Source organism: Rattus norvegicus, chromosome 1 (assembly GCF_021556685.1).
Source record: "Rattus norvegicus strain SHRSP/BbbUtx chromosome 1, alternate assembly SHRSP_T2T, whole genome shotgun sequence".
Lineage (NCBI taxonomy): Eukaryota > Metazoa > Chordata > Mammalia > Rodentia > Muridae > Rattus > Rattus norvegicus.
The window spans coordinates 168884539-168902562 of NC_141534.1; the positions used below are offsets into that span (position 1 = coordinate 168884539).

An 18024-nucleotide genomic window follows, 5' to 3' on the forward strand; every position below is an offset into this window, starting at 1 on the left:
CTGTTTACTTTTTATTATTCTAAGCTTGTTGTTTCTCTTACTATGTAGCCTTGTCTAACCTGGAGCTTGCTGTGAAGATAAGGTGGCCTCAACTCACAGAGCTCTTGCTGTCCCCCCTAAAGTGTTGAATCAAAGTCATGTGCCAACATTATTCCCTTACAGTTTAATTCTGTAGTTAGGCAAGCAGGCTTCATAGATCTTCATTCTGAATTTTTTTTTTTAACAAAAAATTAGGGCTAGAGAAATGGCTTAGTGGTTAGGAGCACTGAACTGCTCTTCCATAGGTCCTGAGTTCAATTCCCTGCAACTACATGGTAGCTCACAACTATCCATAAAGGGATGTGATGCTTTCTTCTGGTGTGTCTGAAGACAGCTACAGTGTACTTATATAATAAATAAATGAATATAAAAAAATGAAAGGCAAATTATGTGTATAGCTGGTTTGCCTGCATGAGTGTCTATGTGCCCTTGGTCAGAAGGGCATGGAATTTTACAAATGGCTGTGAGCTGTCACGTGGGTACTGGGAACTGCTGGGTCCTCTGGCAGAGCATCCAGTGCTCTTAACTGCTGAGCCCTCTTTCAAGCCCCTCATTCTGACTCTTTAGTAAAAGTCGAAGCATGGTAGGTTTGAGAAGCATGTTTCCTTGTACAAAGTACTGTAGATCTTACCATGATTAATGGAGGTTTTCAGGAAATATTTTTTTCACCCTTTCCTCTGATAAACTGGGGGAGGAGCTACTTGGAAAGGGCAGTATCTTGGCTATCATTGATTGGGAAGAGAAAACCAAGGTTATGGATAGCCTGTTAGGGTGCCAGTCCCTCTAATAAGGGATCTCTTGGCAGAAGTAGAATGATCTAATGTTGTAGAAGGAAAGGGGGCATTAGTGCACAGCATGCTCCTGCATTGAGACTCCTCTTGGCAGCTGTGTCTTTCTGTCCTATTTAAGAGTCAGTTTCTTTGAAGTCAGCTCAGGAAGTGCCAGTGACTCAGCCTTGCAGATTTCTTCTGCCTCATTACAGCTGAGGACTGGTTAGTTTGGTAAGGAGTAAGACAGCATATATTCCAGCACACTTACCTGACCACTTGAATGTCTTCCAATGCCTTGCCAGAGATATTTGCTTTTCAGACTATTACGTTTTTGGTGCCCTGTGGCAGGGTGGACACAGTATGTCCTTAACATGTCTTTTTTTTTTTTTTTTTTCTTTTCTTTTTGTCAGAGCTGGGGACCGAACCCAGGGCCTTGCGCTTGCTAGGCAAGTGCTCTACCACTGAGCTAAATCCCCAACCCCTTAACATGTCTTTTGCACCCATGGCTGTAATCCTTTTACTTGGGGAGGCTAAAACAGGAGGATCATGAGTTTGAGGCCAGCCTGGATTATACAGCAAGTTCTAGGCTGCAGGCTCTATGGTAAGACACTATCACAGAAAGCAAAACAAAGCAAAACATGAGATTGAATTTAGAGCCTAGTATACGTCATGCCTTCCTTTAGTCCCAACATTTTGGAGGCAGAGGCAGGCGCATCTCTGAGTTTGAGGCCAGCCTGATCTAACTACATAGCAAAAACGAGATCCTATTTTTTTTAAATCAACATGGAAGAATTATATTTTTGGTGGTTTATTAAGGAAGTTGAATCTAAAACACACAGAAACAAAGTACAATTCTGCAAGGCAGTGTATAATTTAGACTTGGTTGTGTTGTCTGATCTGTAAACCTTATAGGAATTGTGAGATCCCTTTAGTAGCTCTTGGAATAACTAGGACAAAACTTTGACAGGAAGATGGGTTGTGAAAGAGGGTCAGAATGACAGGCACATGGTTATTTAGATAAGCTATGATTTGGGCTTCCTATCACAGTATTTAGGTTTTATATCCTGAAATATGAATGATGGTTCTGTGGTATACACACTTTTCTACTATGAAGTCTGATGGTAGAGAATATTTGCTTAAGCTTCATAGAGGTCTAGAAACTGTTGCCAGCATCAAGCACGTGCTTGACTTTGGAGAACTTTACTCATTTGCAAGACAGAAAAAACTACTAAAAATGATTTAAAAGGTTAACGTGATGGTCACAGAAAGGTGTGTGTGTGTGAGAGAGAGAGAGAGAGAGAGAGAGAGAGAGAGAGAGAGAGAGAGAGAAGGAGGAGGAGGAGGAGGAGGAGGAAGAGGAGGAGGAAGAAGAGGAGGAGCAGTAGAATTTCTTTTTTTCTTTTTTTTTTTTTTTTTTTTTTTTTCCGGAGCTGGGGACCGAACCCAGGGCCTTGTGCTTGCTAGGCAAGCACTCTACCACTGAGCTAAATCCCCAACCGTAGAGTTTCTTTTTACCCCTAAAATTATGGTGACTTTTCTACTGGCAGCTGCAAATGGATTATTAAGCACAAAGTTGCTGTTTAAAGAGAAGCAGCCCCTGGGTCTTCTCCCCTGAAACACAATTGCAGGGCATGCTGGGGCTGGGAGAAGTCGATCCTTAACTATTGTTTAAAGAAGGTGGAGCAGGGTTGGGGATTTAGCTCAGTGGTAGAGCGCTTGCCTAGCAAGTGCAAGGCCCTGGGTTCGGTCCCCAGCTCCAAAAAAAAAAAAAAAAAAAAAAAAAAGAAGAAAGAAAGAAAAAAAAAAAGAAGGTGGAGCAACTTCCATCAAAACAGATAGTGTGGATTTTGTGACTTCGAGGCTTGGGAAGACTTTCTTTTCTGTTGTTATTAACTCTGAGCCCTTTTAGAAAGGAGTTCTTTGAATGGTGCAGTAGGATTCATTTAGAGAAAAGGCCCTGTGGACCCACAATTAGAAGTTAAATGCCCAAGAGCAGGGCTAGTTGCTGGAGAAACAGTGTGGCCCAATCAGTTGCTTTTCTGTCCTTTTAACCTACAGATAATCCCAAGAAACAAGGCTGCTTAGTGAGTTTAGGAGTCTGGGCTGGAAGAGTGCAGTCCAAGTCTCCTATCTCTGCTCTTTGCCTCAGTGCCCTTTCCTTTAGTCATGATTGTGAAAATGAATGCACTCTGCTTGCAAGGCCCCCTGAAGTTGCAAGCTTTTGGCATTAAAATTGTTTTCTACCTATTCATGCTTGATGTATGACTTACAATTAGACAAACATTTGACTGGCTTCACTGGCCGCCTAATGAAGGAATTTCCTAAATTGGGGCCAATTATCTGTCGTCCATCCAGCAAGCTTTTGTTTAACAGCTACCTTGTTCGGGTGTTAAGGGGGTGAAACAGTATTTTTTGTCGTTTATGATCTTAATTTGGGTGAAACATATATTGTTAGCTTTCCTGTAGGGGAGTGAACTAGAGTATGTAGAGGAACAAGCAGTAAGTGGCCACGTGGAAGAAAGAACAACTGTTCCTTATTGTGGGAGAGACTAGGAGAGCTGAAGGGAGAGGCATTTTAGTCAAATGATAAAGGATACATAGGAGCTCAAGGTTTGTAGAGGACAGGGCATTTCAGTAGATTCCCAGGCAATGATACAGAACCTAGGAAATATGTGCTATGCTGAGGGAAAGGTCCTTGAGTTAGCTGGAGATGAGATTGGACAGGAAACTAGAAGGCTGGACCTTAGAGAACTGGAATAACACTTTTTTCTAGATTTTATTTTATTTTATTTTTTTTTAAAGATTTATTTATTTATTATATATAAGTACACTGTAGCTATCTTCAGCTTCACACCATTACAGATGGTTGTGAGCCACCATGTGGTTGCTGGGATTTGAACTCAGGACCTCAGGAAGAGCAGTTGGTGCTCTTAACCACTGAGCCATCTCTCCAGCCCTAGATTTTATTTTTTATGTATGAATGTAGACCTGAACATATATACGGACTAACAAAGGTCAGGAGAGAATGTCGGAGCCCAGGAACTGAGTTACAGATGATTGTGAGCTGCAGTTGTGGGTGCTGGGAATCAAATTCAGGTCTTCTGGAGGGACAAATGCTTTAAACCACTGAGCCATCTCTTCAGCTCCAAATATGCTAAGGAATTTTGATTTTATTCTGTATCTAATTAGATGTTGAACTCTGTCTCACTGTGTGTGTGTGTGTGTGTGTGTGTGTGTGTGTGTGTGTGTGTGTGTGTGTGTTGTGGGTGTGTGTGTGATGACCCAATTCACATAGGTTTTGAGGTTTTTTTTAAAGACAGGGTTTCTCTGTGTAGTTCTGTATCCCTGGCTGTCCTGGATCTCACTCTGTAGACCAGGCTGGCCTCAAACTCAGAGCTTTAGCATACTTGAGCTTTAATTGCTATCTGAACTCTGGTATTTAATTTCTCTGACCAACTTTCTCTTTGGTAAACTGAAAATAATACCTCCTTACAGAACTGCGGTGAGGAACACTTGAAATACTTTATAAATGGCAAAGACATGATCAGTAAATGGTACAGAGCCATACACAAGTACTGATTGATTGTTCTGGTGAGGGCAGTACATCCCAAGTGGTATGTGATATGGACTGAAAATGACAGGAAATAAATGACCTTTATTCTCGTAACCACACATACTGTCTTTATTGGTAATACCCATGTGGTCACTAGCTTTCTGGCAAACACTCCTAAATGGGAACAAATTTATTTTTTTAAAAAGATTTATTCATTTATTATATATAAGTACACTGTAGCTGTCTTCAGACACACCAGAAGAGGGCATCGGATCTCTTTACAGATGGTTGAGAGCCACCATGTGGTTGCTGGGAATTGAACTCAGGACCTCTGGAAGAGTAGTCGGGTGCTCTTAACCACTGAGCCATCTCTCCAGCCTGGGAACAAATTTATAAAAGAAATTTTTAGACATTAGAAATTTCTCCACAAGTCCCTGCATCCCTTTTTGAGACAGTCTCGCTATGTAGCGTAGGCTGGCCTGGAACTCATGTAACTAACTCATGGATATCTGCCTGCTTCTGTCTCCTGAGTACTGGGATTAAAGGCATGTGCTACCATGTCTAGTTCCCCCCTCCACCCTCCCTCCTTCCTTCCTTCCCTCCCTCCCTCTCTCTCTCCCTCCTTCCCTCCCCCCTTCCTTTTTATTGGTATAAATTTATACGTAATAATGGTTTTCATCCTGACATTTTCATAGATGTACATGACTATTTTGATCATGTTTACTTGGTATTGCCCTTCTCAACACTCCAACAATCCTGTAGCTAGCTAGCTCCTACTTTATTGTTGGTGTTTGTTTGTTTGTTTGTTTGTTTTGATGACCCAGTGATTTTTCCTTCGGATAGCTTTCAGGAACATGGGTACCTTACCAGTGGCTATCCTACCTAAGAAAATGTCTCCCTTCACCATTATTATCCTATAGCCTATAGATCCTCAGGGAGGGGTGGGGTTTCCTGACAAGAAGTTGTCAGGCCCAATCTTGCACTGCTCTGTAATCACAGTTGCTATGCGTTCTAAAGTACAGTGCCATGTCATGCCCCAAAGACTGCATTCTAGCACACTCCGCCCTCTGACTTTGTTTCTGTTACCTTTTCTACAGTGTCCCTTGAACCTTCTAGGTTATATACATGTCCATTTATGACTTCATTTGACAGTTAGTTGTTCTCAGCACTTGGATCAGTCATGAATGTCTGCAGTTACATGTATCCACTGCAGAAATAAATGTTTCCTCTCTTAATGCAGGTACTTACTGCAACTGTGTGAGACAGGCTTTGGAAGGTGAATACATTTCAATTGTGAACTAATATACTAGCCTTTTACTTTTAAATAAGTGAGGGTGATCATCTTATCTTAGACCTTCTAATTATTATTATTATTTTTTTTTTGGTTCTTTTTTTTTTTTTTTTGGAGCTGGGGACCGAACCCAGGGCCTTGCGCTTCCTAGGCAAGCGCTCTACCACTGAGCTAAATCCCCAACACCTAGACCTTCTAATTATTGTCACCCTTTCAAATGGGATCCAGACATATGGATTTAGAACCAAACATGGTTTTCACTAGTTCTTAGTTACTTGTAGCTAGGAGACAGCTACAGACCGAACTTGCAACCTGCCTGAGTTAGTTATAAACTTTGAGGTATGACAGACTTGGATTTGAATGTTAATCATACATATGAATCTCAGGATAATTGGATTGTTGTTCGACATTTTAAAACCTCCTCAGTCAGGGTGGCAGTATTAATATTTGTTTGATAGAGTTAGTACTGTTTTCAGTGAAAGGGAGTTGTTACTACTCTGGCATATGCATACCTTTTTTTGTTTTTGATATCCATGCAGTAGTCTAGAAATTTAAAGTATTTCTAGAATTTTGCTTTCCTCATTCTTATAATTCTCTGCAGATGTCTCAAAAGTAATTCTCCAAGTTGTCTCTCTTTATTGTCAAGTCTTTCAGATATGTGTCACTTCCTGCTTGGGGCTGACAGTGATTTTTTTTTTTATACTCCATTCTATAAAAACTGTAAGAACCAAGCGGAGCTCCAAATATCTTTATATAAACCTTCTATTTTTATCTGTATCCCAGGGCTCTATATAAAGATTTCATTTAAGAGGATTTGCTTTTTGTTTATTTTTCTTGATTTATTGATTTATTTATTTTTGAGCAGAAGGTTGGCCTTGAATACGATCTTGATCTTGTTTCAGCCTGGCGAGTGCAGGGATCACAGTGTGCTACCATGTCTGACAAGTGGACTCGCCTTTACAGTATAGCTTGATACATAAACCTAAAAAAATGGAAAAAATAATACATCTTCTTAGAGAAAGTTTATACTGCAGTCACTTAAAAGGTTTTTTCACTGGACTGGAGAGATGACTCAGCAGTTAAGAGCACTGACTGCTCTTCCAGAGGTCCTGAATTCAATTCCAGCAACCACATGGTGGCTCACACTGTCTGTAATGGGGTTCCATATCCACTTTTGGTCTGTCTGAAACAGCTACAGTATAGTCATATATGCATAAATAAATAAATAAATAAATAAATAAATAAATAATTTTATTTTATGTGAGTGTTTTGCCTGAGTGCATGCCTGGTACCTCAGAGGCCAGGAGAGTTGGATTCTCTGGAGTTAAAGGCAGCTGTGAAACACCATGTGATACTGAGAACCAAACTGGGACTTCTGGAAAAGCAGCAAGTGCTCTTAACCACTGAGTCATCTCTCTAGCACACACACACACACACACACACACACACACACACACACACCTGCTGACTGGTCAGAATGTCATGGTATTTGTATATAATCTTGAACATCCTTCTAAATACTTTAAATCATCTCTAGATGATTTGCAACACTCATGAATACTATAATTATAATATTATTTAGGGAATAATGGTAAGTACTAAATGTACATATTCAAAATAGTTTGACATTAAAGAAATGAAAACTTTTGGGCTTAAGGAATCTTAGCAAGGGGGCTGGAGAGATGGCTCAGTGGTTAAGAGCACTGACTGCTCCTCCAGAGGTCCTGAGTTCAAATCCCAGCAACCACATGGTGGCTTACAACCATCTGTAATGTGATCTGATGCCCCCTCTGGTGCGTCTAAAGACAACTCCAGTGTACTCAGATATAATAAATAAATCTTTAAAAAAAAAAAGGAATCTTAGCAAGCACCTACAGTGTGCTAGATTCTGTTTTGAGTTGTAAGAGGTCAGTGATGAGTTGTGGTGATGTGTGGTGGAAGCAAGAGAAATTAGTCAGGCACAAACACATGTAGGTAGAGACCATGACTACTGTGAAAGGAAGGAATATGCTGCCTCGAGAATGCAGAGTAGTCCTTGGTATAATTTCTACATTAGAGACCTAGGTGAAGTAGTCACATTTGAGCTGGGATTGGGAGGGTAAGTTGAGGAGGTTACTAGGGGAACTTTCCATGCTCAAAAGAACATGGTTAAACTTTCCTCTGAAGAGCCTCAGCTCCTCGCAGCAGAGAGCGTTTATCTCCACGCCAAGTGCTGCAGTAGACATTTCACCTGCTTGTTAAGTTAGAGCACAGGAAAGAACAGTTATTTGCATTTGCATTTTACAGATGGGGAAATGAGAGCCCAGCCGGCCAACTCACGTCCATGGCTGCCCGGCTAGGAAGTTCTAGGACTACAATTTGTAGAGCTTATGTTTGTTGATGCTTTCCCCTGTTTCTTGCTTACTCTGTAGCCCAAACAGGCCTAAAACTCTACGTGTAGCCTAGGCTGGCCTTAAACTTAAGCAGTGGTCCTTTTGTAGTGTCCCTAGTACTAAAATTACATCATGCACCACCACACTCGGGATTATGCTCTGTTTCTTTCCATTTCAGTCTACACTTTATATAGTTAGAATAGCCGTTTCCCTCCACCTAGAATACTGTTTCTTTAGTTGTTTTGGTAAAACCATCCTCATTCTGTTAATGCTTTTACATATACAGCTTTGAAGTTACTTCTGGTTGATGCTTTCCCTGTCAGTCCATCCTGATAGGGAGAGCTGATCTCCCACTGGTGCCCTAAATCAGTATCTTCTGTTTTCCCATTCTGAAGTCTTTTTTTTTTTTTTTTTTGGTTCTTTTTTTCGGAGCTGGGGACTGAACCCAGGGCCTTGCGCTTCCTAGGCAAGTGCTCTACCACTGAGCTAAATCCCCAACCCCCCATTCTGAAGTCTTAATAGGTACAAGAGTCTCAGAGGACTCTTGTGTCCCATCCTTCTACAACTCTATATGATAAGAACACTGGGGAAATGTCTGTCTTAGTTATGATGCTGTAATTCTAGCACTAGGGAGACTGAGGCACGGGAATTAGGAATTCAGGTCAGCTTAGGATCATAGTGAGCGTCTATATTGTTTTGCACAGACTAGTCTCTACGTATATATCTGCTGTCTGTTTCTGTCTCTTGCTTACCATTGTGCCAGCCACCTTTTCATTTGTTCTTTTGTTCGTTCGTTCGTTTGTTCATTCATTCATTCTGATTCATTCATTCATGCATTCTGACTGAAGTTTTTCCTTCCTCCCCTCCTCCCAGCCTCACCTCCCCCCCTCCATCAATCCTTCTTTCCTTCTCTTCAGAAAAGGGCATCAACACAACCAGTTTATTTAGCATCTTTGAAGGTGGATAAAGTGACATCTGCACTGCCATCTTCATGTTTCATGTAGGAGAAACAATATAAACAGTGAAGTGGAGGTGCTTTGTATCCACATAGAGGCCTGTACTGACCAGAAGGACTCAGGCTGTTCCTGAGATATGACAGCACTGATTAGACAACTTGAATTTAAGTGCTGGCTCTGTAACCTTGCCTGGTATTCTTGAAGGGCAAGGGATTTTCCTCCTGCGCCTTGGGTTCCTAGTGTATTGAATTGGGATATCACAGGCTCATTTCTCAGGGGTTTTGTCTGTTTGTTGTTTGTTGTTTTTGTTTTTGCAATTAATCGAGGTGTGAGAATAGCTTTACTTAAATTTTTGAAGTATGTTCAAATTTTAAGGTTTTTATCATGCCTGAATTAGGTCCATTCCTAAAAATTACTTTAAAAACTTCAGGTTCTTATTATATGCCAAGATAAATTGGTGCTACCTGTTTCCAAGGACCACTTTTTATCAGTATGGATGGAGCCTGCCTATGCCTCTCTTTAGGCATGGGATCCAGAATAATGACAAATACAGTGCTTGCTTCTGGGAGAGTTCTTTGGAAAGGAACCTTGAACTAGTGATACTTTGTAGGGATTCTTTTTTTTTTTTCTTTCTTTTTTTCAGAGCTGGGGACCAAACCCAGGGCCTTGCGCTTGCTAAGCAAGTGCTCTACCGCTGAGCTAAATCCCCAACCCCTTTGAAGGGATTCTTACAAAAACAGTTCTGTGGCCAGAATGGTGGTGAGTCCTTTAAATAGAATCATGGGAATTTGGGGGATTTGAAGAACAGTTTAGATAGGCTCTAACCAAATCCTCTTTGTTACAGAGATCCAAACTAGGGACAATGATTTCCCCAGAGCCATATTGGTAGGAGGTGATCTGTCCAGAACTTATCTCTAAGTGCTTTCAACATTAAATATAACATGTTTTCTGCTATTGTAGATTGGAGGAAGATTCTGGAAGTTATAGTCAAATTTCTGTTGATTTGGTTTCTTTTGCCCCTTTCCCATAATTCTGTGTTTATAAGCAAATACCGAGGACGATATATTGCCTATAGGGACACACAGCCATTTTACTCTCCGTGGCACTGAAGCAGGGCAAACAGGTTCTTAGTTTTGTAAAACGGCCATCTTGAGGGAGAACTGAGTGGGGACTCTTGGACTTAACTAATCGGCCCTCTCTGTGTGTTGCTTTTGCCCTTTACTTTTCTCCCCAGGAAGCTTTAGGCTTTCCAACAGTGACTCATTAGCCAGCCACTGCCCTCTGGAGAGGGAGCTAGAGGTCAGGTGTCTGAAACAGTGCACCTCTCCAGCCAGATGCTGCTGGGCCTTTCTTTTCAGTTCCCCTTTCTTACCCGAGCTATCACCAACATCTCCCTAGTGGGATGCTTTTCTTCAATGCTTGTTGCTTCTGATAAGCTTTCCTATTTTCTTGTTTGTTCTGATAAGTTTTGCTATTTTTTGTTTGTTTGTTTTTTGAGACAACCTCACTATGTATCTCTGTGTGGTCTGGAACTCTCCATATAGACCGAGATGGCCTGAACTCACAAAAGATGCACCTGCCTCTGCCTCCTGTATGCTAGGATTAAGGGTTTATGGCACCATATCTCGCTGTGACTACTTTAAAAAATAATATTTTATGTGTATGGGTAATTTTGCCTGCATATATGTGTGTCATGTATGTGCCTAGTGCCCATAGAGACCAGAAGAGGAATTAAATTTTCTAGAACTAGAGTAATACAGTTCTGAGCTGCCATGTGGGTGCTGGGAACTCAACCTAGGTCCTCCAGAAAAGCAGCCAGTGCTCTTAACCACCAAGCCATCTCTCTAGTCCTTCAGTTCTTTTTTTTTTTTTTTTTTTTTTTTTTTGGTTCTTTTTTTTTTTTCCGGAGCTGGAGACCGAACCCAGGGCCTTGCGCTTCCTAGGTAAGCGCTCTACCACTGAGCTAAAAACCCAGCCCCCAGTTCTTATTTTTTTTTTCCCCCCCTGGAGCTGGGGACCGAACCCAGGGCCTTGTGCTTCCTAGGCAAGCGCTCTACCACTGAGCTAAATCCCCAACCCTATTTTTTAAAGCTATGTGGTTGTTTTGACTTAAAAAGATGGTTCTGAGAAGATAGATGTATAGGTTCCTCTGTGCTGTGCTAGTTTCTTTGTCCAATTATTCAGTGACTGTCTTCTCTAAAGCAATAGAGAATAGTGTTGGGACGGTAGGCTACTTAAAAGACGAGCTTGAGTAGGCAAGCCACCCAACTCCTGAACCTCATTTTTTTTTTTTAAAGACAGGGTTTCTCTGTATGGAACTTACTCTGTAGGGCAAGCTGGCCTTGAACTCACAGAGATCCACCTGTCTCTGCCTCCTGAGTTCTGAGATTAAAGACATGTGCTACCACCGCCTGGCTAGAATTCCTGAACTTTAAAACAACCACATGCAGTGTCTTCTAGTCTTCACTCTGCCCCTTGATATCCTGGTGTAGTAAATGCTGCTGTCACTGTAATAAGTAGTGCTAAGGCACGATGCTAAACACTTGTTGTTTTAATCTGCGTATTAACTCAGTGAGGTGAACACTATGGTTATTTATCTCTGTTTTAGAGAAAATGAATCTGAGAATTAGAGAGATTAAATAACTTGTCTAAGGTCACCTGGCTAGTAAATGTTAGCACCAACAATTTGGATCTAGAGCTCATTTGTGTCTGACCCTAGAGCCATTCCTCTACACAAGACATTCCATCTAGAATACAGACCTGGCAGGGTGGAGAGTTTGGGTAAGGGCAAAAGTATAATAGGAAATAGAACTGGAGCCAGGTTATAGAGGCCTGGAATAGTATTTATTTATATTAGAATCACCCCAGGTCTGGTCTTCCTCAGGGGAATTAACTCCCTTTTTTCATTGCTAAGGATTGCACCAAAAGCCTCCCTCATACATGCTAGGTAGTGTTCACCCACTGAGTGTATCATAGCCTTTCCCCTGTCATTTCTTTAAACTGTAACACAAGGATAATATACATTAAAACTTATAACAGTGACATTTTAAACAAGAATAATAAAATGAATACCAAGTACTGTAGCCTCTTGGCTACAATGGGAGATGAAGTAACCAGACCTCTTTGAACAACTGTATGCTTCTAACTTAGTATCACTCTCTGCAACTTCTGTTGAAACTTCAGCTGCATTGTGAATTCTTCACCACCACCACCACCACTACCACCCCACCCCCACCCCCACCCCCATGGTTTTGTTGGAGTAATGAGTGGCTTGTAGAACCACCGGGTAGGAGCCAAGTGATCTTTCTTGGCTGAGAAGAAAGAGAAGTGAAGAAACTAGCCAAATTTCCTGGCTAGCCCATAAGTTAGCTGGCCTAGAACTGTACTGACTTGGCAGGGAAATTCAGAGGAGATTTCAAGCCATCTATGGCTGTTCATCTGGAACCTGTTACCTTGTGTTTACAGCAGGGGAAGATGGAAAGATACAGTATCAATTCTGTCTTCCTTGTGAAGTTTCAGGGCTGACAGTAACTAATGGGAATGCAGAGGTTGAATGGGGATTTTTTTCACCCCATACAATTTTAGGTTGTGCCAGTCTTTAATTATTTTTGCCATTCCTTTTCATAAAATGAGAGCATTTGTATTTGTGGTAGTCCTTTGAATATGAGCCTTCCTTTCTGCTAATAGCAGTTGCTAAGTGCAGACTACAGAGGGATGGTGAGAGCAGGCTAAGGCCTGGGAGAAGCAATGCGTCTGCAGTGTTGGGGATGGATCTCACTAACACCTCATTCCCTCTACTCAGCACACTTAGTCAGGGTTTCTATTCCTGCACAGACATCATGACCGAGAAGCAGGTGGGGAGGGAAGGGTTTATTCAGCTCACACTTCCACATTGCTGTTCATCACCAAAAGAAGTCAGGACTGGAACTCAAGCAGGTCAGGAAGCAGGAGCTGATGCAGAGGCCATGGAGGGATGTTACTTACTGGCTTTCTTCCCCTGGCTTGCTCAGCTTGCTGTCTTATAGAACTCAAGAGCCCCAGCCCAGGGACAGTACCACCCACAATGGGCTGGGTCCTCCCCCCTTGATCACTAATTGAGAAAATGCCTTACACTTGGATCTCATGAAGGCATTTCTACAGCTGAGGCTCCTTTTTCTGTGTTAATACTCCAGCTTGACACACAAAACTAGCTAGTACACACATTCTTTTAGTAGCCAGCGGTTGTGTTTGGAAAGCTTCCATACAAATGTAGTTCAGTGGAACAGATTTAATGAGCCTTGGTAAGCTAGGGACTATGGCTGATCATAGAGAGGGAACTGGGGTATGTCCTTAAGGAGTTGTCATTCTAGATGAACTTTCATGCAAATATATATAAAGTCATTAGTCATTTCTTGATGATTGTACATGGTTATTATAAGTTTTAAACACTTTAAAAAGCACGTGTGTGTGTGTGTGTGTGTGTGTGTGTGTGTGTGTGAGAGAGAGAGAGAGAGAGAGAGAGAGAGAGAGAGAGAGAGAGAGAACAGCTGTTGGGAGTAAGTTCTCTTCTACCATGTGGATCCCAGGTCTTCAGCCCAGATCAGGCACACCTGCTGAGCCATCTTCTCTTTTTGTACATGGTTATTAAAAATAAATCCAGCCAAAAAAAAATACAGTGTAGGAAGTCCCCAAGTGATTGTCCTCAATAATCTACTACTGTTAACGGTTTAATATCGGAGGGATTGAGATTTGAAGTGTTCCCTGTAAAGTAAAATCTGAGAGAGGAACTGGTGGGGATAAGGCAGTAGGTACCATCCCCTGTTCCAGGAGGAACACCTCCAACTTCTTTAGCAGTGTTGAACCATCTTCTGCTGGAACACTGGTGACAGAAACCAACCTTTGTGAAACATCCACTAGCACCTTCTGTGCTGGAAGCCAGTGTGTTGGGCACCTGGCAAATGCTACTGAGTTAATACTTGTTCTGCTTTCACCCAGGAATTTGAGGAATACTTGCCAGTGTCACGTAGTTAGTTGCGAGTGATTTATAATGTGTGTATAAGATAGTCACTCTGTGACTTGGTTTCCTCGTGTGTAAAGTTGAGTGGTAGGACTGGAGAGATGGCTCAGTGGTTAAGAGTGCTGACTGCTCTTCCAGAGGTCCTGAGTTCAATTCCTAGCAACCACATGGGGGTTCACAACCATCTGTAATGGGATCCTATGCCCTCTTCTGGTGTGTCTGTTATTTTGTCTTTTTTTCCCCCCGGAGCTGAGGACCGAACCCAGGGCCTTGCGCTTGCTAGGCAAGCGCTCCACCACTGAGCTAAATCCCCAACCCCACTTCTGGTGTGTCTGAAGACAGCTACAGTATATTCACATAAATAATAAATTTTTAAAAAAGCCAACTTAAAGTTGAGTGGTAATTTACCGTAAAGAGGTGTTGAAGCCTAATGAAATGATGCACAGTAGGTCCGTAGCATGGTTTGAAGTAGGTTAGTAGGTTCTTTAAGCATTGGCTACTGTCTGTTATATCCTGTTACTTCTTCAGACCCTCATCTCCTCGTCACATTTGAATCACGTATGCTTTCTTCTCTGACAGTTCCTCCTAGTTTTGTTTGAGATATGGTGCTACTTTGCCTTGGCTGACCTGGAACTCTAGTAGTAGACCAGACTGGCCTTCTGCCCCAGCCTACTGATGACTTCTAGGACCATAAGCACACAGCACCATGATGGGTTTAAGTCTCCAGCTTTTTGTCAGCTTTTTTCTCCTCAATGCTTAGCCTTCCTTTTTTAACTGTTCTCTTTTACTCTACCTTCTGTGTCCTCAGCACCTTTCCTACCTATGTGGTAGCCTCATAACTCACGTTGCTGCTAGAGAGCCATTTATCAGGTTAATCTGGTTCATACCACAACTCTCTGTTAAAACCATCCTAAACCCTTTATTTGATTCCTTGACGTTCAAGATTTTCTGATTTTGACCGCAGTTCACCCTTGGCACCTATTCTTTCCCTGCCACCACACCTTGCTGCTTTCTTCTCCCTTTCCTCAGAAGCATTTGATTTTGTGCTTGGAGATCCCGATTAAAATATCACTTCGCTTTCCTAATCCTTCCCTCATCTAAACTGTTTAGTTTCTTCTTTTATATGAGTTAATATGTGCCATCTTGGAATAAAAACTTGTAGTCCATTTCTGATCTGTGGGAATATAACCCTAACTCAGATGTTGGGTATAATTCTTAACAATGTTTAATAGCAACATGTTGCGCATAGTTCATTAAATGTTTCTAAGTGTAAAGTGAGGGGTTTCCTTTTAACTATCCCAGCAGGTGTCCAGTAGGGTGGCTGTCTGTGGGTGGCAACGCTGTCTTGGTCTTGTCTGAGTCTGATATTATTTCTTTTAGTCATGTAGTTGCAGCAGACTCAGGATGATTAGTCCCAGTGCCTGAGTCTGTTGAGGGCTCCAGCCAGTGCCTGCCATATTCAGAACTGCCTTGGCCCCTCGGCCCCTCCCCACAAATGCCCGGAGGAACAGCGGATTAGGTTCTAGCAGCACAGCTGGGATTTTGGCGGCCATTCCAGTCAACAATAGCGCAGCTATCCGGACAGGACAGCGAGGCCTGCGCTCCGCGGCTAGAAACTGCCTAGGCTGTTTGTTTAGAAGGCTGAGTGGGAGGAGCAGGCACACAGCATGACATCTTGGCCTTACTACGCAGAAGGTACGGGCTGAAGAGATTTCCCGCAGAGAACGGGCTAGGGTGGCCAGGTCCTAGGGCAGACAGCGAGGTTGAAGGCGGCCTGCGCTTTGTGTGGTGGAGAGCTGGCGGGCGGCGTTGTGTGTGCCTGCAGACACGCCCCCCCTCGCAGGCGCCGCAGGAAGCTGCCCCTGTAAAAGGCCTGCGTTGTGCGGCTCCCCTGCGCTCGGCTTCCAGGCTTCTTCTGTGCCGGGCGCGGTTCCCGCCAGGGGCTGCCTGTAGGTTCGGCGGCTCTGGGCCTGCCGGATAGGGCTGGTCTCTGGTGGACAGGCCATCACTGCTGCTGCCTTAAGCCCTGCTGGAAAGCAGCGAAGGGGGAGTGTCCTGGCCATCTCAGGTTGGTGAGGCCGATCGCGGCGGGTGCGCTTTTGTGTGTTTACACCACAGCCTCCAGCCCTTGCTGCGTGTGCGCTCCCTTCAGCTATGGAGCCTGCCAGCTTGAGCTCCAACCCCCCGCCCCCACACGTCCTGCTCAGTTTTTAGGGCATGGGCAGGCTTCGCCTGGGTCCTCCTGGTAGGCGTTCCCCCTCCCCCAGAGCTCTTGGCTTCGCGCTGTTGCTCCAGACCGCGCGGAAGCTCGCTGTGCCTTTAAAGAAAGCAGACTCCTGGCTGTGACGCATTTCTGGCTGTCAGCCAGGAAGATTGCTTCTGCCTGGCGGACTGAGAAGAAACCCAACAACTTTTCTTTTGTGTGGGGTTACTTTCCATTGACCCCCCCTTACTCCTGTCCTTTCAAGATTTAAATGCTAATGGCGGATTAAAACCTGTAGATACGTTTGGCTTTAGGAGTCCGGTAAGGCCCCCCAGCACTAAGACTTTTTCTCCCTCACCCTTTCTCCGTTTTTTTTTTTTTTGTTCAAAAAATGGACGAGAGGGTGGGGTGGTTCATCCCTCTCACCTCCCTTTGCTGCGCCATCCTTAAAGGGGAGGGAGAGGAAAGGGAGAGCAAGTAAACGCTGAGAAACAGGCGCTGGCCGCAGAGCTTGCCAACATCCGGGAGTTGGCGCCTTTCTTTCCCTTCGTAGATGTCAGCGTGTTTTTGTTTGGAGGGAGTAATGCGTGCGCCTTTCCTAGAGCTGTAGATACGGCCCAGTAGAGGGCTTCCCTGTTTCCTTGTGTGGTCCTAGATGTTTCTGCGGTGTTGGACAATGAAAACATGTCCTTTTTGTCAACTGCCAGGGATCTTAGAGTGTGAATGTAGTGGTTGAGGGTAGGTGTTGATGAACTGCCCCAGAGGGCTGCGTATGTGCGCTTGCGCGGGCACTTTATACAGTATCTGCCTGTAGGCCGCAGTCTAGTTCATGATTGCAAGCTTTCTGCTAGCATCTTTCAGATCTTGGCTTTACAGAAAATGGGGAAAAGGAATAGGTATCAGTATTGTTAGCTCTGGATTAACCCCGGTAATGTGAACATAGAGACTAACCTCAACAGAAGCAGATTGTCCTTTAGTTAGAACAGTGAAAGGCAGCAGCCTCGCTCTGGAGTGGAGACTGCAGAGATACGAAGGGCTTGGGGTTTATAGGGCAGAGCAGGGAACTTTTGAAGGCTGGAAATTACATCTGCAGATCTGTACAGCCTCAAAGCTGTGACTACTCAAGGGGGTTAGTGTTTGGACTGTCTTGTTAGGAGTTTCCCAGTTCCTAGATGTCATGTGCCTATCGTCCTTACTTTTGGCAGTTTCTCAGTCCTCCTGAGGTTTTTGGGTCATCAACTAACAATTTACCTTCTCCCCTTTTTTGAGACAAGGGTCTTGATCATGAGACCTTACCTGCCCTAGAACTCAGAGCCATCTTCCTGCCTCAGCCTTTCAAAGTGCCCTAGAGGTATGAGTCACCAAGGACAACTAGTACTCATCCTTCGAGAAACAACAGAATGTGGGTTTTCCTGAAGTCTCTTCATTCTTTTCCAGACTCTCAGGACTTTGAGTCAAAAATCTAGGTTACAGAGAGAGTGGTGTGTGTGAAGAGGGAGAGGCCTGAGGGACTAAGTGTCTTAGAGCAAGCAGAGAATTCATCCGGTAATTTCACTTGCTTCTGGGTTCAGAAATGCTGAGAAACAATTGACTTGTCCACATAGCCTACTCAGGGCTTTTCCCAACAACAGAGAAAAGACAATACTTTTCTTGGCTTTTTTTCTCTCTCTCTTCTTTTGGTATGAATGGTGGTGGCGCATGCCTTCAATCCCTGCACTTGGGAGGCAGAGGCAGGCAGATCTCTGAGTTTGAGGCCAGCCTGGTCTACAGAGTGAGTGAGTTTTAGGATAATCGGGTCTATACAGAGAAACCTGTTTTGAAAAAAACTAAAGGAAAACCATTCC

At 43.4% G+C, this 18024-nt stretch overlaps 1 protein-coding gene across 10 annotated transcripts in view; it reads left to right on the forward strand.

Moving 5' to 3' along the window:
- Numa1 (nuclear mitotic apparatus protein 1) overlaps positions 1-18024 on the forward strand; it is a 74994-nt gene that overhangs the window by 12689 nt on the left and 44281 nt on the right. For 2 of the 10 annotated variants that reach the window (XM_087558926.1, XM_087558964.1), the window contains exon 1: positions 15853-16045. The exons of 4 other annotated variants lie outside the window; for them this stretch is intronic. The gene's annotated coding sequence lies outside the window, so the exon portion shown is untranslated. 10 annotated transcript variants of the gene reach the window in all.